This window comes from Chiloscyllium plagiosum, unplaced genomic scaffold, assembly GCF_037043375.1.
Source record: "Chiloscyllium plagiosum isolate Xiang-an unplaced genomic scaffold, Cpla_swu_hap1 HiC_scaffold_46, whole genome shotgun sequence".
Classification (NCBI taxonomy): Eukaryota; Metazoa; Chordata; class Chondrichthyes; order Orectolobiformes; family Hemiscylliidae; genus Chiloscyllium; species Chiloscyllium plagiosum.
Window position 1 is genome coordinate 16570146 of NW_028270184.1, and position 27467 is coordinate 16597612.

The window sequence follows — 27467 nt, forward strand, 5'->3', positions numbered from 1 at the left end:
TTCAGTACTCTGCGTTGTGGCCACAGCAATATCGGCTCGAATCTGAGTCACTGCCACAAGCATTCTCTGCATTTTCCTCCTTATAACAACCCCCGTGAAGAAACTCGCCAAGGACTTATTCATTTTTTTCCATGAAAATATTCTGCGAGATGATAGTTTTGTTCCTGCAAACCCCACTTTCTCATTTATCCTCGTCAGATGCTGCAGAATTAATCCCTCCTCTCCTCAGAGATTTTTCTTCCTCTCACAGTCACTAACCCTCTTTTACGTCCCTCCTCCCACTCTACTGAGGCACTGCACAATCTAACCCTCACTTTCACATTGACACCGTTCAGTTTGTGCTGCTATAGTCACTATTGCTGGGTGAACACGCCCTAATCTCACCATCAGGACCTTCAAACCAGTCGATTTATTTAGATGCCGCGATTGTGAGATCAATCTTCATGTAACAGCTTTTACTGACATTGTCCAGGGATGATTGGAGCATCAGGCTCAAAAAAGGACACGGGGCAGTATTGAGCAAAAGAGACTTTGTTGGAAAATACCACAGTTTCTGTGCCTTTCTGCATCATTTATTTCATTTGTTCATTCGGCTCTAGCTAGAATACTGTGTGCAGTTCTGCAATTTGCATTACAGCAGGCGTGTGATGGCAATGGAAACAGTGCAGAAGAGATTTACCAGGATATTGTCTGGGCTGAGGAGTTTCAGTTATGAACAGAGATTGGACAGACTGGGGGTTGCTTTTCATTTAGTGCAGAAGAGATTCTGAGGAGACAAGATTGAGATATACAAAATAATGAGGGGAATGCATAGGGTAGACTGAAAGAAATGTTTCCCTTTGATTGAGAGATCAATCACCAGAGTGCCATAGATTTAAGGTAAGAGAGAGAAAGGTTTGAATAGATATGTGGAAAACGTTTCCAGCCAGCACGTGTTGGAGAGGCAGAAACCCTGTCAACTATAAGAAGTATTCAGATATGAATTTGTGATGCCAAGGCATACAAGGCTATGGGCCAAGTGATAGAAAATGGGCTTCGGATCATTAAGGGTTGGTTTTGACGATTGTGGCCACAACAGGCGAAAGGGCCTCCTTCAGCACCTTAGTCCTCGATAGTGTCGTGGTTAGTATCCCTGCATATTACTTGGGAGACTGGGGTTCAATTCAAGAATGCCATAGTTTTGAAATTGACTACTGCATATTATTATTAATATCTGTCCTTCTATTCCCAATGTGACATGTCACAGGAAGGACGGTGCTGTCTGAATTCAGCGTGGGGAAGTACTGCAGAGTGTCAGTGAAAGTGCAAACACATTACTGTTGCAAGCTGTCCCTTATGTCCGTGTTGGAATGAAAACCGTTTGATCAGATTTGTTCCAAATTGAAGTATTTACTGGAAGCAGGAAGCTGACAAAGATGCAGGGCAAATCGATTCAGATGTGAGTGCTGAAACATTACCCACAGCGCTAATGAGGTTGTAAAACAGAGTAGAGTTTTGATGCATTGCATTTGGGTTGATGGGCCTAGCTTGCTTCCACTGGACTGAGTTACAAGGCTATAAAGCCATCAGAAAAGACAAAAGAGGTGCTTACTGGAATGGTACAGTGTATCAGTGGTTAGTGCTGTGTTAGATCTTCAGGTTAGGTGGATTGGCCATGCTAAATTGCCCTCTAGTATGCACAGATGTGTAAATTAAGTGGATTAATGCAGGGTTAAGCTCAGAAGCACACAACACCAGGTGATAGTCCAGAAGATTTATTTGAAATTACAAGCTTTCTGAGTGTGGCCCCTTCATCCGATGAGGTCTGCAGGGATATGGAGGAGAGCTAAGTTTGGGTTGGGATGCTGTAGACTCGATTGGCGGAGTTGTTCTTTCACCGCGTAGGGATTCAAAGATTCTATAGGAGAGGACAATGACGGAGTTTACTGGCATATAAAGAGACTAGAGGACGCTGACAGACTTTACTGCGATGGTATTTTATTCACTTAGGGATGTTGTAGTTCTGTTCGCCGAGCTGGGAATTTGTGTTGCAGACGTTTCGTCCCCTGTCTAGGTGACATCCTCAATGCTTGGGAGCCTCCTGTGAAGCGCTTCTGTGATCTTTCCTCCGGCATTTGTAGTGGTTTGAATCTGCCACTTCTGGTTGTCAGTTCCAGCTGTCCGCTGCAGTGGCCGGTATATTGGGTCCAGGTCGATGTGCTTGTTGATTGAATCAGTGGATGAGTGCCATGCCTCGAGGAATTCCCTGGCTGTTCTCTGTTTGGCTTGTCCTATAATAGTAGTGTTGTCCCAGTCGAACTCATGTTTCCTGTCACCTGCGTGTGTGGCTACTAAGGATAGCTGGTGGTGTCGTTTCGTGGCTAGTTGGTGTTCATGGATACGGATTGTTAGCTGTCTTCCTGTTTGTCCTATGTAGTGTTTTGTGCAGTCCTTGCATGGGATTTTGTATACTATGTTGGTTTTGCTCATGCTGGGTATCGGGTCCTTTGTCCTGGTGAGTTGTTGTCTGAGAGTAGCTGTTGGTTTGTGTGCTGTTATGAGTCCTAGTGGTACTCTGGCTGTCAGTTCAGAAATGTTCTTGATGTATGGTGGTGTGGCTAGTCCTTTGGGTTGTGACATGTCCTTCCCTTACGCATCTGTTGATGAAATTGCGGGGGTATCCATTTTTGGCGAATACATTGTAGAGGTGTTCTTCTTCTTCTTTTTGCAGTTCTGGTGTACTGCAGTGTGTTGTGGCCCTTTTGAACAGTGTCTTGATGCAACTTCTTTTGTGTGTGTTGGGGTGGTTCTTTTCGTAGTTCAGGACTTGGTCTGTGTGTGTGGCTTTCCTGTGTACCTTTGTGGTGAATTCTCCATTCGGTGTTCTCTGTACCATCACGTCTAGGAATGGGAGTTGGTTGTCCTTTTCTTCCTCTCTAGTGAATCGGATTCCTGTGAGTGTGGTATTGATGATCTAGTGTGTGTTCTCTATTTCTGTGTTTTTAATGATTACAAAGGTATCATCCACATATCTGACCCAGAGTTTGGGTTGAATTTGCGGTAAGACTGTTTGTTCTAATCTTTGCATTACTGCTTCTGCTATGAGTCCAGAGATGGGTGAGCCCATGGGTGTGCCGTTGATTTGTTCATATATTTGGTTGTTGACTGTGAAGTGTGTTGTGAGGCACAGGTCCAGTAGTTTGAGTATGCCGTCTTTGTTGATAGGTTCCCCGTCTTGTTGCCTGTTCTGTATGTCCAGCAGGTTGGCTATTGTTTCTCTGGCTAGGGTTTTGTGATGGAGGTGAACAGTGCCGTTACATCGAATGAGACCATAGTTTCTTCCTTGTCTATGTGTATATTTCTGATGATGTCCAGGAATTCCTGTGTGACTGTATAGAGTGTCTGGATCTGCTGATCAGGTGTTTCAGTTTCTGTTGTAGTTCTTTAGCCAGTTTGTGTGATAGTGTCCCTGGTAGCGATACGATGGGTCTGAGTGGGATTTCCGGTTTGTGCACTTTAGGTAGTCCATAGAATCTGCCACACACGCAGACAACAAGCAACATGAGTTCAACTGGGACAACACTACTATTATAGGACAAGCCAAACAGAGAACAGCCAGGGAATTCCTAGAGGCGTGGCACTCATTCACTGATTCAATCAACAAGCCCATCGACTTGGACCCAATATACCGGCCACTGCAGCGGACAGCTGGAACTGACAACCGGAAGCAGCAGATTCAAACCACTATAAATGTCGGAGGAAAGATCACAGAAGCGCTTCACAGGAGGCTCCCAACACTGAGGATGTCACCTAGACAGGGGACGAAACGTCTGCAACACAAATTTCCAGCTCGGCGAACAGAACCACAACAACGAGCACCCGTGCTACAAATCCTCACACAAACTTTGATCACTTAGGAATGTTAGAAAAGTTGAAACTGTTATCCCTGAACCAGGGAAGACCTAATGGCGTTTTTTTCCAGATGATGCGAAGTCTGGAGAGAGTAAATAGGAGGAAACTTTCCTCTTTCAAGTGAGTCAATAACTAGACGTCGGGCTTGCAGAACCATTGCTGAAAGAGAAGGGAAAAAATGGGAGCAAACTTTCTGTCACTCTGAGAAGCCATTTCCAAAATATTTTGAAAGAAACATATGGAGACACAAGCAGTGAATTTCGCAAGGAGAGTGACGGCCTGTGGCCGGGTAAAGGGGTAGGGTGGAGTGTAGTCGGAGCAAGGTGTGGTGAAACAATTTCTAATTTTGTTGACTTTCAAAGTAAAGCAATTTTGTGAAAATGTGCAGCTGAATAAAGTTGAGCTAAAAAAAATCTCCGGGCTTTGAAAGATTTGGCATAGTTTTCCACATGAATCATTATAAATGGAACTGAGCGGATTTTTTTCATTATTGTAAATGAAAGATATTTCATAATGAATAGGAGGTGAAGCTTCACTCAGGCCGATTTCCTGCTCTAATCATGTGCCTCAAAAATGTGACCATAATCACCATGATGTCACTGAATACTCACTGAAATCTGCCAAAGAAACCAATCAACAAGACGAGTTGGTTTTGCAGTTTAATTCTTTTTCTCGGCAGTATTATCTTGAATCTGAAATAAATTCAGAGCAAAGTTGAACACAGCATTAAACATTCCAATGAGAGATCGAATACACTTGCAATCATTGCAATGAATTGTGTGAGGTTGCAGCAAAATTAATAAAATTAAAGAAACAAAACAACTTTTCCTGGAATTTAACCCAGTTCAGGTTCCGCCATATGGAAAGGACATCGAGCTAACGCATCACCTTTATTTCTCTCTCCATAGATTCCCCTTCACGTGTTCAAACTTTGCAGGATTTTTGTTGAAATTTGAGACATTTCTCCAGGAGTGGACGTTTCTCAATTCTCCAGAAATTGGTATTTTTAAAGAAAACCTATTTTGCTCAAAAGCGCACATTATCCTTGTCCTGCTGTTCCATGTCAACAGACGCTGCTCCAGGTGAGGTTGGAGCTCCTCGCCTCGACATTTCACGTGGCTCTGCAATGTCATAGAAGGACCGCGCGCTAACCGATTGCGTCACTGAAGCCACAGAGTAGCCCCGCGCTGTCACTCCAATTGCATGGCCCATTGGTCACGTGGTTTGCGTTAGGCACTTTCTCCACTGTGACGTGGCTGGTAGGAAATCTATTTTTTTTCTACAGAGCAGCTCTCAGAATGAACAGAACCTCTGACACTCCTATTTATTTTTTCTCCTTTTTTTTAACCCCCACACTACCGCCTAACTGCGGAAGTGCTTATTTTTTCCCAACATGCATGCGTGTGTGTGCAGGTGTGAGACACAGTGAAAGACACAAGGTGCAAGAATCTTTATTCAGTTTCCATCACCAGGAAGAAAAGAAACACCCGAGTGGCCAGTGACAAGCAGTGTCCTTCACATCAAAGGGCAATGCTGTGTGATCAAACAGTGAAGGGGAGGGCAAGGATTAAATCAAAATAGAGTTGGAGGAGGAAATAATGCACTCCACTCCCTGCGGCACTCCTTTTCCAGAGATACCCGGGCTCAAAAGTAACCGTGGAAGAGGGGCAGGCAGTCAGCCCTAACAACCCCCTCCACAGCCCGCTGCCTGGACCTGTTTACGGCCAGTTTGGCCAGGCCCAAAGGCAGACCCATGAGGAGGTCTTCAGACCTGCCCTCCCTCCTCTGTACCGCGTGCCCGAAGATCAGGAGCATGGGACTGAAGTGCAACCAAAAGCAGAGGAGGAGGTTTTTGAGAAAATCAAAAAGGGAGTGCAAACGCCCACACCCAATATACTCGTGGTCCACGGACTCCACAGCGCCACAGAACAAGCAGTTGGGCTGGGGGTCCGTGAACCACCGCAATCTGTGGTTGCAGGGGACTGCTGCGTGCAGCACCCTCCACCCCAGATCCCCGAGAGAAAGGGGGAGGACTCCCGCGTAGAGAGCCCCCCCACTGGGGATCTCCACCGCCCGGTGGCAAATGGGCACGCCAAGGCATGTCCGGACGGTGGATGAGGGAGAAGAGGTGGACAGTGTGCAGCAGCAGTCGATACAGGGCCCGCCTTATTACGTCCTTAAAAGGGACAAAAATAAAATTCCAGAGGTGGCTCGGGTTGTGGGGCACAGGCTCCAGCGGGAAGTACGGGACCTTGGGGCAAATGTGAAATTCCATCTGGGCAGGGGTGAGCACGGACGGGATTCCACCGCACACCTGAGCATCCTTCAACTGGTGCACTTTGTCGGGTCCGAGCACCGCCGTTTTAAGGTGTTGGATGGTGGTGGCCATGTACCAGACGTCTACCGCTGCCCTGCTCGCTATATCCTGTGGCAGCGTCCAGCCCAGGACCCCGCCACCCAGCATGTCCCCGATCCTGGTCACCCTCGCTGCCACAGCCCTCCCCTCCAACAGCCACTTGAACCGGTGAGTACGGAGGTGCGGATTCCTGAGCTATGCTCCCTGATGACAGCTGCTACTCCTGCCGGAGGGTAGGCACGACGCGATTCGAACATGTTCCAGACAGTCATCAGGTCCTGGTAAAAGGCAGGCAGCTTCTTGAGGGTGACCTCCAAACCGTCGCGGTCGATGAACGGGAGGTGCATGTCATAGTTGAGGTTATGCACCTGGTGGAAAAAATACATTGCCAGGGCGTACCACCTAGGAGGAGGCTCGATGTAAAGGTATCGCTGCAAGGTCTGAAGGCAGAACGTCGCGACCTGGGTGCGGACGCACACCAGCAGCTGACTGCCCTCCTCAATAGGGAGACTCAGAACCTGCGCAGTGACCCAGTGCATCTTTTGGTCCCAGAAGAAGTCGACCAGCGTTCTCTGGATGTTAGCGACAAAACCAGGAGGAGGTACCGAAGTGACCAGTGGGTACCACAGTAGGGCGGCCACCAGCTGGTTCATGACCAGCACTTGACTCCTGTAAGATAGCACTAGGAGCAGTCCTGTCCAGCGGCCTAGGCAAGCTGAGACTTTGGCCTCCAGCTCCTGCCAGTTCACCAGCCAGGATTCCTCAGCCGGGCCGAGGTAGACCCCCAGGTAGAGGAGATGGGTGGTACTCCAGCTGAACCCCCATAACTCTTCCGGCAGAGAGTCCACCCGCCACGGACCGACCAGTAATCCAGAACATTTGGCCCAGTTGATCCTGGCGGAAGACACTGCCGAGTTCACGGCCTGGCACTTGCGCATCCTCCCCAGGTCAGCCGGGTCAGTGAAAGTGAGGAGCACGTCATCGGTGTAGGCCAAGAGGACCACCCTTGTGCCCGCGCCGTGCAGAACCAGCCCCGAGAACCTCTACTGCAGGAGGCGGCCAAAAAACTGTCCACCGGCCGACTGGCGCCAGTGTGCAACCCCCCCCACCGTGAGGTCAACCTGGCGCTGGGTTTTTAAGTTGCATTGTGCTGCTATGTAGACAGACCTGGTGTCCTTGTGCATGAATCACAGAGGGATGGTCTGCAGGTAAAACCAGTAATTAGATTAGATTACTTACACTGTGGAAACAGGCCCTTCGGCCCAACAAGTCCACACCGACCCGCCGAAGTGCAACCCACCCAGACCCATTCCCCTACATCTATCCCTTCTCCTAACACTACGGGCAATTTAGCATGGCCAATTCACCTAACCTGCACATCTTTGGTCTGTGGGCAAAACCGGAGCACCCGGAGGGAACTCACGCAGACACGGGGAGAATGTGCAAACTCCACACAGTCAGTCGCCTGAGGCGGGAATTGAACCCGGGTCTCCGGCGCTGTGAGGCAGCAGTGCTAACCACTGTGCCACCGTGCCGCCCAGGGAATCTGTGATCTGATTGGCTGCTGGAAAATCTGCAGTAAGTGTGCAAAAGAGCATAGCAGAGAAGTATTAATTAACTCATGAATTTATATAAATTAATAAAGTTATTAACTAAGTTGAGATGGGTGGCCATGTGATGTGCTGTGGCTGATTCCATCGTGAACTGCAGTGACCACATCTGCAGCAAGTGTTGGTTGCTGGAGGATCTTCGGCTCAGAGTTGATGATCTGGAATCTGAACTTCAAACACTGCAGCACATCCGGGAGGGGGAGAAGTACCTGGATGCTTTGTTTCAGGAGGCAAGCACACCTGGTAGATTAAGCAATTCAAATTCAGTTAGTGATCAGGGAAACAGGATGTGATTACAAGTGAGGCAGGTAAAGGGATCCTGAGCTCAGGAATGCCACAGCTCTTGACCTTACCCAACAGGTATGAGATGCTTGCTCCCTGTGTGGATGAGGAAGAGGGCTGCGTGGAGGGTGAGCCAGCTGACCACGCACCATAGTTCAGGAGGCCATTCAAGAGGGAGGAGCTAAAAGACAGGTAGTTACAGGGGATTCTATAATTAGGGGGATAGATAATATCCTTTACAAGCCAGTTTGGGAGTCCCACATGGTGTGTTGGCTGACCGGTGCAACAGTGTAGGACATCTTTGACTGCCTTAAGAGGATATTGGGGCAGGAGGTAGAGGATCCAGTTGTTGTGGTCCATGTTGGGACAAACCACAAAGGCAAGGATTCACAGGAGAATCTGTTTGGTGATAATCAAACATTCGGAGCAAACTAAGGAACAGGTCCTCAAGGATTGTAATTTCCAGATTATTGCCCGAGCCACGTGTAAATTGGAATAGGGATAAAAAAGGGAAGTAAACAAGTGGCCAAGGGAGTGGTGTGGGAAAAAAGGGTTCCATTTCATGGGGCATTGGCACAGGTTTTGGAACAGGAGGGACCTTTACCAATGTTTCAGTGAGAAGGATAATTATTGTGGTCACTTGGACTTTAAATTAGTGACTCAGTTGGAGTTGGGGGGGAGGGGGAAGGGAAGGGAAAGGGAAATCGACAGGAATTATGATGGTAACTAGAAAGGTAGGCGGCACGGTGGCACAGTGGTTAGCACTGCTGCCTCACAGCACCAGAGACACAGGTTCAATTCCCACCACGGGCAACTGTCTGTGTGGAGTTTGCACATTCTCCTCGTGTCTGCGTGGGTTTCCTCTGGGTGCTCCGGTTTCCTCCCACAGGCCAAATTGGCCATGCTAAATTGCCCGTAGTGTTAGGTGAAGGGGTAAATGTAGGGGAATGGGTCTGGGTGGGTTGCTCTTTGGAGGGTCGGTGTGGACTTATTGGGCCAAAGGGACTGTTTCCACACTGTAAGTAATCTAATCTAAGGATAACTCATAAACATGAGGTTTTAAGTACAAGGCAGACTATGAAAGAAGTAAAAAGGAAGGATTATTAGAGATATTAGAAATCATGAGGGTATGTAAATGAGCATGTGGGCTACCCGAATGCTAGTAGCATTTGTAACAGGGTCGATGAGTTAACAGCACAAATCATTGCAAATAAGTATTTAGTCGCCACTATGAACACATGGTTACAGATGGTCATAACTGGGAGTTAAATATTCAGAGATATCAGACTATTCAGAAGGATGAACAGATGGTGTAGCTCTGATATTCATGGATGATATCAGGACGGTATTGAGAGATGATATAGGCTCTATGGAGAATAAGGTTGAATCTATTTCAGTGGAAATTAGAAATTCTTAGAAGAAAAAGTCGCTGATCGGCATAGTCTCTAGGCCACCAGATAATAACATCACACTGAGGTGGGCAATAAACAAATAAATAACTAATACCTATAAAAATGGAAGAATGAGTGGGGATCTTCTAGAAACATATAAAAGTATGAAGGGAATAGATGAGATAGAAGTAGGGAGGATGTTTTCACTGGCCGGTGAAACTAGGAAAAGAGAGCATTGCCTCAAAATAAGGAGTAACAGATTGAATTGAGCAGGAACTTCTTCACCCAGATGCTTGTAAATCAATGGAATTCCCTGCCCAGTGAAATAGTTGATGTTACTCAGTAGATGCTTTTAAAACTAAGGTTTATTTTTGAATAATAAAGGAATTAAGGGATGTGGTGAGAGGGCGGGTAAGTGGAGCTGAGTCCACTAAAAGATCAGCAATGATTTCATTGAGTGGCAGAGCAGGTTCAAATGGCCAGATGGCTCAGCCCTGCTCCTAGTTCTTGTGTTCTAACAAGTAAAGGCATTGGTTTTCCTGATAAGCAACATCTTTTCTAAGAAGCGGTGAGTCGGTAGGAATTATACAATGTCATTTTAAAAATATGGTTATTTTCCAACATTATCTTGTTTTTGTGCTCACTGCAATTTTGTGCTAAACAAGATATTGGAAAGAACGTGATTTTTTAAATTATGACTAGGTGGCGATTAAAAATATGATTAGTTTGTCATGTTGCGAATAATACACCAGTTTTTGGATACAATGTCAATAAGCTACCCGGAGGAATTCAGTGGCGCGGCCGTGAAGATACAACCGGTAACAGGGAGGGAGAGGGAGGCGGGTGGGAATAAGCGTGCGGAGCTCCGGTGACACAATCGGTCAGTGCGCGGTATAGAGGTGCATGAAATACCGAGGCTGAGAGCTCCAGCCTCACCTGGAGCGACTTCTATTGCCATTGAACAGCAGGGGAAGGATAAAGTGCGTTTTTGAGCAAAATAGTCTTTCTTGGAAAAGACCAGTTTCTGGGGATTGAGAAACGTCTGCTCCTGGCGAAATGCTTCAAATTTCGACAAAAATCCTGCAACTATTCAACACATGAAGAAGCACCTATGGAGAAAGAAGTGAAGGTGATGGTTTAACGCAATGGCCTTTCTCATATGGCTGAACCTGACTGCAGATGCTGGAAACCAGATTCTGGATTAGTGGTGCTGGAAGAGCACAGCAGTTCAGGCAGCATCCAAGGAGCTTCGAAATCGACGTTTCGGGCAAAAGCCCTTCATCAGGAATAATTCCATTTATAATACTTCACGTGAAATAATATGACAAATCTTTCAAAACCCTGAGCTTTATAAACTCAATCTTATTCAGCTGCACACGTACACAAAATTTCTTTCTTTTTAAATTCCATCCAATTAGAGATTGTTTCCCATGACCTTCCCCCCACCTCAACACCACCCCCACCCCCACCCCCCCCCCCCTCCCGTGCACACACTCCACCCCTACCCTTTACCAGGCCCCAGACTGTCTCTCTCCTTGCGAAATTCACTTCTTGTGTGTCTCATGTGTCTTACAAAATATTTTAGAAATGGCTTCTCGGAGTGACAGAAATTCTACTCCCATCCTGTCTTTATCCTTCATCGATAGTTTTGAATGCCTGACGTCTAGTTATTGACTCGCATGAAAGAGAGAACTTTCCTCCTATTCACTCTCTCCCAAACCTTACATCATTGGAAAACTTCGATCAAGACATCCATGGTTCAGAGGTAACAGTTCCAACTGTTCCAACATCCCCAAGTGAATAAAATCCCGTCCCTGTCAGGGCTCTCTCCTACAGAATTATAGAATACCTGCAGTGCCAAGAGAACAATTTGGCCAATCTGTACTGACCCTCGGAAGAGCAGCTCACCCAGGACTAGCTCCCCTTCCTATCCCTGTATACTTCACCTGACAAAGGGGCAGCACTCAAAAGCTTGTGACTTTAAATAAACCTCTTGGACTATAACCTACTGTTGCGTGCCTTCTGACCGTATGCCCATGTTAACCATGGCAATCCACCTAACCTGCAAGATCTAACAATACTGAGCCACCGTATCATCCAGTAAGCACCATCCGTGACATTTAGATGGCTTTATAGGCTTTAACGCAGTCTAGTGGAAGCAAGCTGGGCCCATCAACCCGAATTCAATGCATCAAAATGATACTCTACCTGGACAATCTCATTAACGCGGTGGGAAATATTTCAGCAGTCTCGCATCTGAATCGATTTGCCTGGCATCTTCCTCAGCTTCCTACATCCAGCAAACACTTCAACCCGTCTTTTTTTTTAGTTTTCATTCCAACACAGTCAGAAATTGCATCTTACAGAAGTGACCTGTTTGCATTTTCAGTGACGCTCTTTCTCCCCGGGACCTGTAGGACTTCCCCACCCTGATTTCAGACAGCAGCGTCCTTCCTGTGACATGTCCCATCGAGGATGGAAGGACAGACATTGATAGGTCGCACTTGGGGAAAGAGCAACAATTTTACAAAATTCGCACTCTCTCTGGCGACGAATCCAGCCTCCCATGTGATAGGTGCGGATACTAACCACTAAACTACCGAGAACTCGAGGGGCGAAAAAGGTCCTTCAGCCTGTCAAACGACCGCACTTGTCAAAAACAACTGCTTAACGATCCGAATCCCATTTTCTATCATTTGGCCCATAGTCCTGTATGCCTTAGCATCACAAATTCATAACTGAATACTTCAACAGAAACCGGGCTTTTCCTATCCATATCCCTCATCATTTTGTATACCTCAGTTCTGTCTTCTCAGAATCCTTTGCTCTAGCACTCCAGTCTCTCCGATCTCTGTTCACAACTGAAACTCGTCAGCCCAGATAACATCCTGATAAATCCCTTCTGTCCTGTTTCCAGTGCTATCACGTTGCTGCGATAATGTGAATTGCAGAACTGCGCACAGTACTCTAGCTAGTGTCGAAAGAGCAAGTGAAATAAATAATGCAGAAGGCCACAGAAACTGGGCTTTTCCAATAAAGTCTCTTTTGCCCAGTACTGTCCCATGCCATTTTCCTCAGCGTCATGCACCAATAATCTCTGGTCCATGTCAATAAAAGCTGTTATAGGAGGTTTGATTTCACAACCATGGTATCGAAATAGAACTACCGGTTTGACGGTTCCGATGGTGAGACTGCGGCATGTTCACCCAGCAACAGTGACAGCAGCAGCACAGACTGAACGGTGTCATTGTGAAAGTGAGCGCGATATTGTGCAGTGCCTCAGGGGAAGTGAGAGGTGGGGCGTCAAAGAGGATTACTGATTGTGGGCGGGAGAGAAATCTCCAAGAAGGGGTGGGTTTGAATTCTGATATATGAAACACAGATGTGGGAGATCAGGGTTTGAAGGGGAGAAAAATAATCAGCTCGGAGAATATTTTCATATAAAAACAATTAATTTCTTACCACGTTTCTTTAGTATATTTCATGAGAAGTGAAACAGAGAGACCACTCATTGCTGTGATGTGGATTCTTACCAAGGTTGCTGTGGCCACAATGCAGAGTACTAAATACTATATGGTCACGGCGCTACACAAAGAAACAAAAGTTAAAAAGAGCAATAAGTACAGTGGCAAAGGATATGTTAGGAATAGCGCCAAATGCACATTGCCAGTACTTGACAAACAATGGACTAAGATGTGGGAACTCAGAATGGGCTGAAACTTATACTTCGATGTCCCCAGCGGCTGTGGAGATTCCATCATTGAAAATGTTGAATTCTGAGATTGATAGATTTCTACAAAACATCAAAGGCTCAGGGGGCAGTGCAGGATATTGTTGAACTGCATGTTTCAATGGCAGTGTAGTCTAATACCGGTTAATTCACCAATTTCCCCATACAAGGAAGTAACCATTGCTGCAGACTATCGTATAATCCCAGTTCCCAGACCTGGAATCAGAGAAACTCAATGGCGCAGCCGCGAAGACCCTGCTGGAAAAGGGGATGTGAATGAGCACGGGGAACGACTCTGTGGCCCAAGGATGCAATTGGTGAGCGCGCAGTCCTTCTATGACAGGATAGAGGCGTGTGAAATGCTGAGGTTTGGAGTGCTCCTGGTCAAAGGCGGGGAGAAAGGGAATATTTGTCTCCGTTTATAATATTATTACTGATCAACAACAGGTTGACATTTAAATTCCATGAATAAAACATGGAATACAAGCCTGACTTCAGGAATAGAGATCATGACTTAAATTTCTTGAAATCACATTCATTCATGTCCCTTCAGGAATGGGATCTGCCATCTTTACCTGGTCCTGCCTACTGTGACTCCAGAACCATAACAACCTGGCTGACCCTTAAACTGAGAATCCCCACAGTGTAGAGAAGCAGGCCATCCGACCCATGAAGAACACACCAACCCTCTTAAGAGCATTCCACCCAGATCCACATCCTTACTCTCTACTTCCCATGGCCGATCCACGTAAACTCCACATCTTTGGACTTAGGGAGGAAACCCATGTGCATACTCCCACAGACAGTTGCCCGAGGCCGGGATCAAATCCGGGTCTCTGGCGCAGAGAGGCAGCAGTGAATCAGGGATGAACAATAAATGCTGTCCTGACCAGCGATACCCACACCATGTGAGAGAATGAGGAAGAATAAAATTACATTCACAACAGGGAAAAATGGGACTCGTGTCTGTGTGAACATGAAATGTTTACCAGACAGCCTGGATAGGTACAAGGACACCTACACCACAGAAAAAAAACAGGGACTGTGAAAAGGGATTCAATTGCCCACTAAGATGGAAATACATTTACTAAGTCACACTGGGGAGATGTCATTAGTGAGAAGGAATCACTCAGAAAAACAACCTCGGGAGACAGCAGCAAGTTAACATTTGACACGAGGGGGTCGATTCTGCTGTTATTGCTGCTGTTGATCCCAACCAGAAATAAACTATGTCGGGATGCTTCTTTCATGGGGTCATAGTCATAGAGTGGTACAATATGAAGACAGACTCTTCAGTCCAACCAGTCCATGCTGAACATAATCCCAAACAAAACTAGTCTGATCCGACTGCTCCTGGTACTTGCTGGGGTGTTAATCCAAAAGCCTAAGTAATATTCTGGGGACAGGGGTTCAAATCCTGACAAGGCAGTTGGTGGAATTTGAATTCAATAAATATCTTGAATTAAAGAGTCTAAATATGGCCATTAATCTATTGTTGTGGAAGGAATGATATGCTTCACTAACGCCTGTCAGGAGAGGAAACTGCTGTACTTACCTGGTCTGGCCTTCATGTGACTCCAGACCCATAGCAACGTGGTTGACTCTGAACTGCCCTCTGGACAATAAATGTTGGCCTAAGCATGAGTGATTTTTAAAAAAATCCCTCTGAACCTTTCCTATTTATGCATCTATCCAAATGTCTTTTAAATGTTGTAATTATATCCGCATCCACCACTTAGAGTCATAGAGATGTACAGCATGGAAACAGATCCTTTGGTCCAACTTGTCCACGCCAACCAGATATCCCAACCCAATCTAGTCCCACCTGCCAGCAGCCGGCCCATATCCCTCTAAACCCTTCCTATTCATATACCAATCCAAATGCCTCTTACTTCATCAGGAAATTAATTCCACATGTAAACCACCCTGTGTAAAAAAAAATGCCTCTCATGGCTTTTTAAAATCTCTCTCATTCCATCTTAAAAATTTGCCAACTAGTCTTGAAATCCTTCTCCTGGAGAAAAGACAACTACCTATTTATCTAAACTCTCATTGTTTTATAAACTTCTATAAGGTCATCTCTCACCCTCCTGCGCTCGAGTGAAAAAAATCCCAGCCCATCCAGCCCTTCCTTATAACTCAAAACTTCCATATCCGGCAACATGCTGATATACTTATCTGATCCTGCTTCAGCTTAATAATATCCTTCCTAGAAAACCAGAACCGGACACAATATTCCAGAAGAGGCCTCATCAATGTTCTGTACAACCTCAACATAACGTACCAACTCCACTCAAATGTCTGAGCAATGAAGGCAAGCATGCCAAATGACTTTTTAACCATCTTGTCAATATGCTACACAAACTGCAAAGAATTATGTAACTGCACCACTAGGTCCTCTGATCTATACACAAACCAAGTCTCTACCATGTATTATATAAGAATTGATCAAGAGAATCCTGATGGATGGTTCATGCCTGAAACATCGATTCTCCTGCTCCTCAGATGCTGCCTGACCCGCTATGCTTTTCCAGCACTACAGTCTGGACTCTGACCTCCAGCATCTGCAGTCCTCACCTTTTCCCATTCATTGAATAAGCCCTACTCTTGTTTGTTGGACAAAAATGCAACACTGCACATTTATTCAGATTGAACTCCATCTGCCATTTTTCAGCCCATTGACCCATTTGATTGAGATCCTTTTTGGAATCTTTGAGAACTTTCTTTACTGACAACAGTTTTGGTGATGTCTGCAAACTTACTAACCATGCCGTCTATGAGTTCCATTGCTTTCTGATATAGATCAATGATTTATACTTAGTCGTAGTGGCCATGATTTAGAATTTTGCAGATGATGCAACAATTGGTCATGTAGTTAACCATGAGCAAGAACACTGTGGACTGCATGAGATATCAAACAATTGGGAAGGAAAATTGTGAAATGAATTCAACCCAGAGAATTAGGTGGTAATGAATTTGGAGAGGATAAATAATAAACGAGAGAATACTGAGGAGTTTAGAGTGTATCAGAGAGTCTAGAGTGGACATTGACAAATCTTTAAAGGTGATTGGACAGGGAGATCAAGTATCCAGATTAGAGTGGTGCTGGAAAAGCACAGCAGGTCAGGTAGCATCCGAGGAGCAGGAAAATCGACTTTTCGGGCAAAAGCCCTTCATCAGGAATCGAGGCAGGGAGCCTTCAGGGTGAAGAGGTAAATGGGCCCATTTTGCCTGAAAAGTCGATTATCCTGCTCTTCAGATGCTGCCTGACCTGCAGTGTTTTTCCAGCAGCACTCTAATCTGGATACTTGATCTCCCTGTCCAATCACCTTTAAAGATTTATCAATGTCCACTCTAGACTCTCTGATTCACTCTAAACTCCTCAGTATTCTCTCGTTTATTATTTATCCTCTCCAAATTCATTATCACCTAATTCTCTGGGTTGAATTCATTTCACAATTTTCCTTCCCAATTGTTTGATATCTCATGCAGTCCACAGTGTTCTTGCTCATGGTTAACTACATGACCAATTGTTGCATCATTGGTGGAGGTTTCCAGCATCTGCAGTCCTCACTTTTGCCCAGAGGGATCAAGTGGTCCAGAGGGTTTGGCGATACTCTCTGTTCTTGATCACAGGCTGGAATATAAGAGCAGGGAGACGATGTTAGAATTTTAGCAACTGCCGGTTTAGAGAACAGTTAGAGGACTGTTTAACAGTTATAGGAATTTTTAAGCGACATTTAAAAAGAATGGTAAGATAGAAGATGGAGGGCAGAACTAGGCCATTTGGCCCATCAAGTCTGGTTCACCACTCAAGCGAGCGAGTTTCCCCATTTCCCCTCCCTCCTTATCCCAGATCCAACCTTCCAACTTGGCACTGCCCTCTGAACTGTCCTACCTGTCCATCTTCCTTCCCACTTATCCAATCCACCCTACTGTCTGACCTATCACCTTCACGGAGAAAGTGAGGTCTGCAGATGCTGGAGATCAGAGCTGAAAATGTGTTGCTGGAAAACCGCAGCAGGTCAGGCAGCATCCAGGGAACAGGAGAATCGACGTTTCGGGCATAAGCCCTTCTTCAGGAATCTTCCTGAAGAAGGGCTTATGCCCGAAACGTCGATTCTCCTGTTCCCTGGATGCTGCCTGACCTGCTGTGCTTTTCCAGCAACACATTTTCAGCTATCACCTTCACCCCAACCTTGATCTATCAATCGCACTCCGAGCTGCTTTCCCCCCAGCCCCCTCCCATTTACCTGTCAGCTCCTTTGAGCCACCTCCTCATTGCTGATGAACAGCTTATGCTCGAAACCGCGATTCTCCTGCTCCTCCGATGCTGCCTGACCGGTTGTACTTTACTGCTCCACGGATGCTGCCTGAACTGCTGCGCTTTTCCAGCACCACTAATCCAGAATGTGCTTTTACAGCACCACCCTCTTCGACTCTGATCTCCAGCATCTGCACTCCTCGCTTTCTCCTGAAAGAAATGTTCGTCTATCACACCCAAAGGCGGTGAGTGAAGGTGAAACGTGAGGGCAGAGTGTCACTGTAATCTTTTCCTATAAATTCTGTGTCTTATGATCCTGCTCCACAGCTACCTGATGAAGGAGCAGCGCTCCGAAAACTACAGCTTTCAAATAAATCTGTTGGACTACAGGCTATAACATGGTGTTGTGATTTTTAACTTTGCCCTCTATCTAAAGCGATGTTCTGGCTCCAGCGAGCCTCCTATTAGCCCGGCCCATCACTTTCACCCTGAGTGGGTGGAGCGGGAACCCGCCCCCGTTTTCCGATTGGCCAGGGCGTCCGGCTCGCGCCCTCCCCACCCCCCTCACTCCCCGTGAACGCTTGGAGGACCAGCGGCTCCAGCTCGATCCTCCAGCCCCGCCCTGCACGATGTCACCAAGTGGGCGGGCACGGTTTCCGGAGCATGCGCAGAGTTCATTGTAATTGTGAGCATGCGCGTGTCGCGAGTGAGAGGCGGGGGGGGGGCCCCGAAGGAAATGTTCGTTTGCTCCGTCCAAAGGCGGTGAGTGAAGGTTAAAAGGGAGGGAAGCGTACAGCGTATTCCGATGAGAAGGTTTCATGACTGATCGGTTTACGTTTGAAGCTCCAAACATGTGCTTTCCCGGGCCGCGATTTAAGCTGCAGAGAGCCTCCGGCTTCTTCCCAGAAGCAGGCCCCATTCAATGGCCACTATTCTTGGTTCAGTTTTGTTTGAGAACATAGACACAGCGCGGCACGGGCTCTTCGGCCCTTGATGTTATTGCCACTTCTCTTATCCCACTCTGAGATCAGAAAAACCTAATTAACCGTCATTGTGCTATCATACATGTGCCTATCCAAGAGTCGCTTAAATGTCCGTAATGTATCTGGTAGTACATTCCATGCACCCACCCCTCGTTGTGAAAAGGATCTCTGACAATCTCCCCTTTCCTCCTTAAAATGATGCCCCCATCATGACAGACATGTCTGCTACGGGGAAAAGACTCTTAACTATCCACTTTGTCAATGCCTCTTGTATACCTCTTTCAAGTCGCCTCTCATTCTTTTTTGCTCCAATGAGAAAAAAATCCTAGCTCCCTCAACCTTTCTTCTTAAGACAGGCCCTCCAGTCCAGGCAGCATCCTGATGAATTTTCTCTGCAACCCCTCTGAAAGCTTTTGCGTCTTTCATATAATGAGGTGACCAGAATTGAACACAATATTACTAGTGTAGCCTCACCAGGATTCTGTAGAGCTGTGGAATATCCACATGGCTCGTAAACTCGATCCCTCTGCTAATGAAAGCCAACACACCATATGTCTTAACAACCCTATCAACTTGGGTGGCAACGTTGAGGGGTCTATTGTGTTCCAGTCTCATCTGCAGGAATGCATCATAAGATCTCTGAACATGTTGATTAAAAATTTTTACCCAGAGGAGCTCCTGCAGAGATGGCCTAGAGCTGAGATGACTGACCTCCAACAGCCATAACTGTCTTCTGAAATGCATCATCCTCCATACCCAGAGGTTTGTAAGAGTGAGAACAGATCTGATTAAAATATATCAATTCTCAAAGAGCTTCACATGATGAAAAAGGGCACACTGAATGCCAACTTGAAGAGTTATCATTAACCAAAACAGTGTTTCTCTGTCTTGTTTGTTAATTTATTGTTTCACTGTTTATCTGTCTTTGATGTGAATGGGCTAAATCATTGCTGTGTTCAGTAGGGAGTATGGGCAGTATGCTGTTGGGAAATGCTTGTATATGTGTTAGTGAGGAGAAAGTGAGGTCTGGAGATGCTGGAGATCAGAGCTGAAAATGTGTTGCTGGAGAAGCGCAGCAGGTCAGGCAGCATCCAGGGAACAGGAGAATCGACGTTTCGGGCATAAGCCCTTCTTCAGGAATGTGTTAGTGACCAAAATTGATGAGTAAGTGTCCCTGTGCACATCTTTGTCACTGCCACTGTGAAAGAGGCTGAGAGAATGGAGCAGTGTGTGGAGGGAGAGACCTGAGCAGGATGGGTGTGTTTGGAAATTGTGGTCATTCGTTGCCCACCTCACCCCACAAAACTTGGCACGTTGTTTCTCTCACTGCCCCCCAGTATCAGCACACTTCCAAGGATGTTTTCTTATTTCCTGTGTACTATGTTGCTTTTCTCAGAATATTCAACAATTGAGAATTGAATCAAAAGCGAGACAGAGCCTCCAGTGCAGAAGCTTTCAAAATCACACTGCATCTCCTCGAACTGCTGCGGTCAGTGTGGTGAAGCTGCTCTGAGACTGCTGTTCGGTAAGGAGTTACACAATTTTAATTCAATAGTGATAACATAGTGCTAATATCAGTGTTAGTTACAAAAATTTTGTTTTTATATCCCACCTTTAACAAAATAAGAGAGAAAATAAGTATAGGAGTAGAGTGTTGCGGTGTTCGACCCTGCTCCACTATTCAGTATGATCATGACGATCTTGCCACTCAGGAGCCTGCTACCACTTTAGAGCCAAACCTTTTTATCCATTTAGCCCATAGAACTATATCTGTCTTCTGGGAAACGTTCCACATTATGGCCTTAATTGCTTTCTGTGGCAGCAAATACTGCAGGGTCACGAGTCTTTGATTAGATTAGATTACATTACAGTGTGGAAACAGGCCCTTCGGCCCAACAAGTCCACACTGACCCGCCGAAGCGCAACCCACCCATACCCCTACATTTACCCCTTACCTAACACTAAGGGCAATTTAGCATGGCCAATTCACCTGACCTGCACATCTTTGGACTGTGGGAGGAAACCGGAGCACCCGGAGGAAACCCACGCAGACACGGGGAGAACGTGCAAACTCCACACAGTCAGTCGCCTGAGGCGGCGTAAAAAAAAAGAATTTTCTTCATGTCAGTCCTAAAAGGTCTACCTGATAACTTTAAACTGTGGACGACCACCACCTCATTTTACACACCCCACACACACACACACACACACACACACACACATACACAGCCCCCCCCACGCACGCGCACACACACATCCCGCAGGCACACACACACAGCCCGCGCGCACACACAGCCCGCGCACGCGCACACACACAGCCCGCGCGCGCACACAGCCCGCGCACGCACACACACAGCCCCCGCGCACACACACACAGCCCGTGTGCACACACACACACACACACAACTCTCACACACACACACACACACACAACTCACACACACACACTCACCCCTCACATGCGCACACACACACACACCCCTCACATGCGCACACACACACACCCCTCACATGCGCACGCACACACACCCCTCACACGCGCGCACACACACAGCCCTCACACACGCACACACACACAGCCCTCACACGCGCACACACACACAGCCCTCACACGCGCACACACACACAGCCCTCACACGCACAGCCCTCACACGCGCACACACACAGCCCTCACACGCGCACACACACAGCCCTCACACGCGCACACACACAGCCCTCACGCGCGCACACACACAGCCCTCACACGCGCACACACACAGCCCTCACACGCGCACACACACAGCCCTCACACGCGCACACACACAGCCCTCACACGCGCGCACACACAGCCCTCACACGCGCGCACACACAGCCCTCACACGCGCGCACACACAGCCCTCACACGCGCGCGCACACAGCCCTCACACGCGCGCGCACACAGCCCTCACACGCGCGCGCACACAGCCCTCACACGCGCGCACACACAGCCCTCACACGCACGCACACACAGTCCTCACACGCACGCACACACAGTCCTCACACGCACGCACACACAGTCCTCACACGCGCGCACACACAGCCCTCACACGCGCACACACACAGCCCTCACATGCGCACACACACAGCCCTCACACGCACACACACAGCCCTCACACGCGCACACACAGCCCTCACACGCACACACACAGCCCTCACACGCACGCACACACAGTCCTCACACGCACGCACACACAGCCCTCACACGCACACACACAGCCCTCACACGCACACACACAGCCCTCACACGCACGCACACACAGCCCTCACACGCACACGCACACAGTCCTCACACGCACGCACACACAGTCCTCACACGCACGCACACACAGTCCTCACACGCACGCACACACAGTCCTCACACGCACGCACACACAGTCCTCACACACGCGCACACACACAGCCCTCACACGCGCGCACACACACAGCCCTCACACGCGCGCACACACACAGCCCTCACACGCGCGCACACACACAGCCCTCACACGCGCGCACACACACAGCCCTCACACGCGCGCACACACACAGCCCTCACACGCGCGCACACACACAGCCCTCACACGCGCGCACACACACAGCCCTCACACGCGCGCACACACACAGCCCTCACACGCGCGCACACACACAGCCCTCACACGCGCGCACACTCACAGGCCTCACACGCCTACATCCCTCACACGCATGCACGCACACAGCCCTCACATTCGCGCACACACACAGCCCTCGCACGCACACCCGCACACAGCCCTCGCACACGCACAGCCCTCGCACGCGCACAGCCCTCGCACGCGCACAGCCCTCGCACGCGCACAGCCCTGACACCCCCACACGCAGCCCTGACACCCCCACACGCAGCCCTGACACCCCCACACGCAGCCCTGACACCCCCACACGCAGCCCTGACACCCCCACACGCAGCCCTGACACCCCCACACGCAGCCCTGACACCCCCACACGCAGCCCTGACACCCCCACACGCAGCCCTGACACCCCCACACGCAGCCCTGACACCCCCACACGCAGCCCTGACACCCCCACACGCAGCCCTGACACCAACACACACACACGCAGCCCTCACCAACACACACACGCAGCCCTCACCAACACACACACGCAGCCCTCACCAACACACACACACGCAGCCCTGACGCCCCCACACGCAGCCCTGACGCCCCCACACGCAGCCCTGACGCCCCCACACGCAGCCCTGACGCCCCCACACGCAGCCCTGACGCCCCCACACGCAGCCCTGACGCCCCCACACGCAGCCCTGACGCCCCCACACGCAGCCCTGACGCCCCCACACGCAGCCCTGACGCCCCCACACGCAGCCCTGACGCCCCCACACGCAGCCCTGACGCCCCCACACACGCAGCCCTCGCGCGCGCACACACGCAGCCCTCGCGCGCGCACACACGCAGCCCTCGCGCGCGCACACACGCAGCCCTCGCGCACGCACACACGCAGCCCTCGCGCACGCACACACACGCAGCCCTCGCACGCACACACACGCAGCCCTCGCACGCACACACGCAGCCCTCGCACACGCAGACCTCGCGCGCACACACACGCAGCCCTCGCGCGCACACACACGCAGCCCTCGCGCGCGCACACACGCAGCCCTCGCGCGCACACACACACGCGCAGCCCTCGCGCGCACACACACGCGCGGCCCTCGCGCGCGCACACACGCGCAGCCCTCGCGCGCGCACACACGCGCAGCCCTCGCGCGCGCACACACACGCAGCCCTCGCGCGCGCACACACACGCAGCCCTCGCACACACACACGCAGCCCTCGCACACACACACGCAGCCCTCGCACGCACACACACGCAGCCCTCGCACGCACACACACGCAGCCCTCTCTCGCACACACACGCAGCCCTCTCTCACACACACACGCAGCCCTCTCTCACACACACACGCAGCCCTCTCTCACACACACACGCAGCCCTCTCTCACACACACACGCAGCCCTCTCTCACACACACACGCAGCCCTCTCTCACACACACACGCAGCCCTCTCTCACACACACACGCAGCCCTCTCTCACACACACACGCAGCCCTCTCTCACACACACACGCAGCCCTCTCTCACACACACACGCAGCCCTCTCTCACACACACACGCAGCCCTCTCTCACACACACACGCAGCCCTCTCTCACACACACACGCAGCCCTCTCTCACACACACACGCAGCCCTCTCTCACACACACACGCAGCCCTCTCTCACACACACACGCAGCCCTCTCTCACACACACACGCAGCCCTCTCTCACACACACACGCAGCCCTCTCTCACACACACACGCAGCCCTCTCTCACACACACACGCAGCCCTCTCTCACACACACACGCAGCCCTCTCTCACACACACACGCAGCCCTCTCTCACACACACACGCAGCCCTCTCTCACACACACACGCAGCCCTCTCTCACACACACACGCAGCCCTCTCTCACACACACACGCAGCCCTCTCTCACACACACACGCAGCCCTCTCTCACACACACACGCAGCCCTCTCTCACACACACACACGCAGCCCTCTCTCACACACACACGCAGCCCTCTCTCACACACACACGCAGCCCTCTCTCACACACACACGCAGCCCTCTCTCACACACACACGCAGCCCTCTCTCACACACACACGCAGCCCTCTCTCACACACACACGCAGCCCTCTCTCACACACACACGCAGCCCTCTCTCACACACACACGCAGCCCTCTCTCACACACACACGCAGCCCTCTCTCACACACACACGCAGCCCTCTCTCACACACACACGCAGCCCTCTCTCACACACACACGCAGCCCTCTCTCACACACACACGCAGCCCTCTCTCACACACACACGCAGCCCTCTCTCACACACACACGCAGCCCTCTCTCACACACACACGCAGCCCTCTCTCACACACACACGCAGCCCTCTCTCACACACACACGCAGCCCTCTCTCACACACACACGCAGCCCTCTCTCACACACACACGCAGCCCTCTCTCACACACACACGCAGCCCTCTCTCACACACACACGCAGCCCTCTCTCACACACACACGCAGCCCTCTCTCACACACACACACGCAGCCCTCTCTCACACACACACGCAGCCCTCTCTCACACACACACGCAGCCCTCTCACACACACACACACACGCAGCCCTCTCTCACACACACACACGCAGCCCTCTCTCACACACACACACACACGCAGCCCTCTCTCACACACACACACACACACACGCAGCCCTCTCTCACACACACACACACACGCAGCCCTCTCTCACACACACACACACACACACGCAGCCCTCTCTCACACACACACACACACACGCAGCCCTCTCTCACACACACACACACACACGCAGCCCTCTCTCACACACACACACACACGCAGCCCTCTCTCACACACACACACACACGCAGCCCTCTCTCACACACACACACACACGCAGCCCTCTCTCACACACACACACACACACGCAGCCCTCTCTCACACACACACACACACACGCAGCCCTCTCTCACACACACACACACACACACGCAGCCCTCTCTCACACACACACACACACACGCAGCCCTCTCTCACACACACACACACACGCAGCCCTCTCTCACACACACACACACACGCAGCCCTCTCTCACACACACACACACGCGCGCAGCCCTTTCTCTCACACACACACACGCGCGCAGCCCTCTTCTCTCACACACACACACGCGCGCAGCCCTCTTCTCTCACACACACACACGCGCGCAGCCCTCTCTCTCACACACACACACGCGCGCAGCCCTCTCGCACACACACACACACGCGCGCAGCCCTCTCGCACACACACACACACGCGCGCAGCCCTCTCGCGCACGCCCGCACCGCCCTCGCCAACGCACGCCCGCACCGCCCTCGCCAACGCACGCCCGCACACACCGCCCTCGCCAACGCACGCCCGCACACACCGCCCTCGCCAACGCACGCCCGCACACACCGCCCTCGCCAACGCACGCCCGCACACACCGCCCTCGCCAACGCACGCCCGCACACGCGCGCAGCCCTCTCGCGCACGCCCGCACCGCCCTCGCCAACGCACGCCCGCACCGCCCTCGCCAACGCACGCCCGCACCGCCCTCGCCAACGCACGCCCGCACCGCCCTCGCCAACGCACGCCCGCACCGCCCTCGCCAACGCACGCCCGCACCGCCCTCGCCAACGCACGCCCGCACCGCCCTCGCCAACGCACGCCCGCACCGCCCTCGCCAACGCACGCCCGCACACACCGCCCTCGCCAACGCACGCCCGCACACACCGCCCTCGCCAACGCACGCCCGCACACGCGCGCAGCCCTCTCGCGCACGCCCGCACCGCCCTCGCCAACGCACGCCCGCACCGCCCTCGCCAACGCACGCCCGCACCGCCCTCGCCAACGCACGCCCGCACCGCCCTCGCCAACGCACGCCCGCACCGCCCTCGCCAACGCACGCCCGCACACACCGCCCTCGCCAACGCACGCCCGCACACACCGCCCTCGCCAACGCACACATGCACACACGCGCGCAGCCCTCTCTCTCTCACGCGCACACACGCGCGCAGCCCTCTCTCTCTCACGCGCACACACGCGCGCAGCCCTCTCTCTCTCACGCGCACACACGCGCGCAGCCCTCTCGCGCACACACGCGCGCAGCCCTCTCGCGCACACACGCGCGCAGCCCTCTCGCGCACACTCGCGCGCAGCCCTCTCGCGCACACTCGCGCACAGCCCTCTCGCGCACACTCGCGCGCAGCCCTCTCGCGCACACTCGCGCGCAGCCCTCTCGCGCACACTCGCGCGCAGCCCTCTCGCGCACACTCGCGCGCAGCCCTCTCGCACACACACACACACGCGCGCAGCCCTCTCGCGCACGCCCACACCGCCCTCGCCAACACACGCCCACACCGCCCTCGCCAACACACGCCCACACCGCCCTCGCCAACACACGCCCACACCGCCCTCGCCAACACACGCCCAAGCACACACACTGCCCTCACCAATACACGCACCAACACACACACACACTGCCCTCACCAATACACACCGCCTTCACCAACACACACACACACCGCCCTCACCAACACACACACACACACACACCGCCCTCGCCAACACCCTTCCTGCATTTACCGTGTTCGTGCGTTTAGAATTTTATTAGTTTCTGTGACATCCTACACCATTCTTCTAAACTCCAGTGGCTTTCATTCTATGTTCTGTTCTTATATGTCAGTCCTGCAATCTCTGGAATCTGTTTAGTAAATGTTTGTTGTGCAGCTACATAACCAGAACATCTTTCGTCAGATAGATATTCTGAACCTGCACACAATACTCCAGGTGTGGTCTCACCAAGACCCTGTACAATTTCAGCAAGACATGCTTGCTCGTGTACCCAAATCCTCCACCTATGAAGGCCAACATATCATTGGCTGTCTTCACCTCCTGCTGCGCCTGCATGCTTTCTTTCAGCAACTTGGTCTCGTTTCTAATTCCGTTTTCATAAATCCATGCTGATTGACTCTATCCAATCCTGTCACTGTTTTCCAGTGTTAGGCTAACTGGTCTATCATTCCCTACTTTCTCTTACCTCCCTTTTTTAAGTAGTGGGGTCACATTAGCTACCTTCCAATCCATAGAAATTGTTCCAGAGTTTAGAGTCTTGAAAGATGACACTCAATTTACTCTATTTAGATTCTAGTTTCAGAATACATTCACAATATCGAGGATGACTTTCAGAACTCTGGAGGTAAGAAGTAACAGGTGCTGGGATTTGTTGGCTTTTAATCCCATCAATTTCCCCAACACCATTTCCCTGCAAATACTGATTTCCTTTGGTTCCTCCCACTCATGTTCCCCAACATTTCAGGGATATTATTTCTGTCATCCTTTGAGATG

The 27467-nt window shown here is 50.6% G+C and overlaps 1 protein-coding gene and 1 long non-coding RNA gene across 5 annotated transcripts in view; one reads left to right on the forward strand and one right to left on the reverse strand.

The window, feature by feature from the left end:
• Nucleotides 1-1738: 1738 nt before the first annotated feature.
• On the reverse strand, nt 1739-18040 carry LOC122543955 (uncharacterized). 2 transcript variants are annotated; one of them, XR_015754648.1, is made up of 4 exons: nt 17514-18040; nt 16835-16897; nt 12993-13115; nt 7862-8097 (listed from the first exon to the last, which is right to left on the reverse strand). It is a non-coding gene; the product is annotated as an uncharacterized LOC122543955 (long non-coding RNA). The 2 variants fall into 2 exon arrangements; XR_015754647.1 differs by lacking the exons at nt 7862-8097; nt 12993-13115; nt 16835-16897 and adding exons at nt 1739-1897; nt 4503-4583.
• A 200-nt stretch (nt 18041-18240) lies between these two features.
• Nucleotides 18241-27467, forward strand: part of LOC122543952 (uncharacterized) — a 36791-nt gene continuing 27564 nt past the window's right edge. The window contains exons 1-3 of one of the 3 annotated variants that reach the window (XM_087983798.1): nt 18269-18286; nt 19178-19269; nt 19904-20032. The gene's annotated coding sequence lies outside the window, so the exon portion shown is untranslated. The other 2 variants (XM_043682915.2, XM_087983799.1) reach the window with 2 other exon arrangements.